This window comes from Mandrillus leucophaeus, unplaced genomic scaffold (genome assembly GCF_000951045.1).
Source record: "Mandrillus leucophaeus isolate KB7577 unplaced genomic scaffold, Mleu.le_1.0 Scaffold975, whole genome shotgun sequence".
Taxonomy (NCBI): Eukaryota; Metazoa; Chordata; class Mammalia; order Primates; family Cercopithecidae; genus Mandrillus; species Mandrillus leucophaeus.
Window position 1 is genome coordinate 7,684 of NW_012110641.1, and position 2,156 is coordinate 9,839.

General features: G+C 38.5%; 1 protein-coding gene across 1 annotated transcript in view; it reads right to left on the reverse strand.

The window, feature by feature from the left end:
• Positions 1-2,156, reverse strand: part of LOC105532626 (protein PRRC2C) — a 70,227-nt gene that overhangs the window by 5,660 nt on the left and 62,411 nt on the right. The window lies entirely within an intron of this gene.

Here is a 2,156-nt window from a genome sequence, read left to right on the forward strand (position 1 = left end):
AAAAAACGAAGAAAAGAGAGAAGAATCAAACAGACACAATAAAAAATGATAAAGAGGATATCACCACCTATCCCACGGAAATACAAACTACCATCAGAGAATACCATAAACACCTCTACGCAAATAAACTAGAAACCCTAGAAGAAATGGACACATTCCTGGACATGTACACCCTCCCAAGACCAAACCAGGAAGAATCTGAATCCCTGAATAGACCAGTAACAGGCTCTGAAACTGAGGCAATAATTAATAGCCTACCAACCAAAAAAACTCCAGGACCAGACGGATTCAGAGCTGAATTCTACCAGAGGTACAAAGAGGAGCTAGTACCATTCCTTCTGAAACTATTCCAATCAATGGAAAAAGAGGGAATCCTCCCTAACTCATTTTATGAGGCCAGCATCATCCTGATACCAAAGCCTGGTAGACACAACAAAAAAATATAATTTTAGACCAGTATCCCTGATGAACATCGATGTGAAAATCCTCAACAAAATACTTGTCAACCAAATCCAGCAGCACATCAAAAAGCTTATCTAACAAGATCAAGTTGGCTTCATTACTGGGATGCAAGGCTGGTTCAACACATGCAAATCAATAAACGTAATTTATCACATAAACAGAAGCAAAGACAAAAACTACATTATCTCAATAAATGCAGAAAAGGCCTTCGACAAAATTCAACAGCCCTTCATGCCAAAAACTTTCAATAAACTAGGTATTGACGGAATGTATCTCAACATAATAAGAGCTATTTATGACAAACCCACAGCCAGTATCATACTAAATGGGCAAAAAACTGGAAGCATTCCCTTTGAAAACTGGCACAAGACAGGGACGCCCTCTCTCACCACTCCTATTCAACACAGTGTTGGAAGTTCTGGCTAGGGCAATCAGGCAGGAGAAAGAAATAAAGGGTAGCAATTAGGAAAACAGGAAGTCAAACTGTCCCTGTTTGCGGATGACATGATTGTATATTTAGGAAACCCCGTCGTCTCAGCCCAAAATCTCCTTAAGCTGATAAGCAACTTCAGCGAAGTCTCAGGATACAAAATCAATGTGCAAAAATCACAAGCATTTTTATACACCAATAACAGACAGAGAGCCAAATCATGAGTGAACTCCCATTCACAATTGCTTCAAAGAAAATAAAATACCTAGGAATCCAACTTAACAAGGGATGTGAAGGACGTCTTCAAGAACTAGAAACCACTGCTCAACGAAATAAAAGTGGACACAAACAAATGGAAGAACATTCCATGTTCACGGATAGGAAGAATCAATATCATGAAAATGGCCATATTGCCCGAGGTAATTTATAGATTCAAAGCCATCCCCATCAAGCTACCAATGTCTTTCTTCACAGAATTGGAAAAAACTACTTTAAAGTTCATACAGAAACAAAAAAGAGCTTGCATTGCCAAGACAATCCTAAGCAAAAAAAACAAAGCTGGAGGCATCACGCTACCCGACTTCAAACTATACCACTAGGCTATAGTAACCAAAACAGCATGGTACTGGTACCAAAACAGAGATACAGACCAACGGAACAGAACAGAGGCCTCAGAAATAATACCACACATCTACAACCATCTGATCTTTGACAAACCTGACAGAAACAAGAAATGGGAAAACGATTCTCTATTTAATAAATAGTGCTGGGAAAACTGGCTAGCCATATGTAGAAAGCTGAAACTGGATCCCTTCCTTACAACTTATGCAAAAATTAATTCAAGATGGATTAAAGACTTAAATGCTAGACCTAAAATCGTAAAAACCCTAGAAGAAAACCTAGGCAATACTATTCAGGACAAATGCATGGTCGAGGAGTTCATGACTAAAACACCAAAAGCAATGGCAACAAAAGCCAAAACAGACAAATGGGATCTAATTAAACTAAAGAGCTTCTGCACAGCAAAAGAAACTACCATCAGCATGAACAGGCATCCTATAGAATGGGAGACAATTTTTGCAATCTACCCATCTGACAAAGGGCTAATATCCAGAATCTACAAAGAACTTAAACAAATTTACTAGAAAAAAATCAAACAACCCCATCAGAAGTGGGCAAAGGATATGAACAGATACTTCTCAAAAGAAGACATTTATGCAGCCAACAGACACATGAAAAAATGCTCATCATCACTGGCCATCAG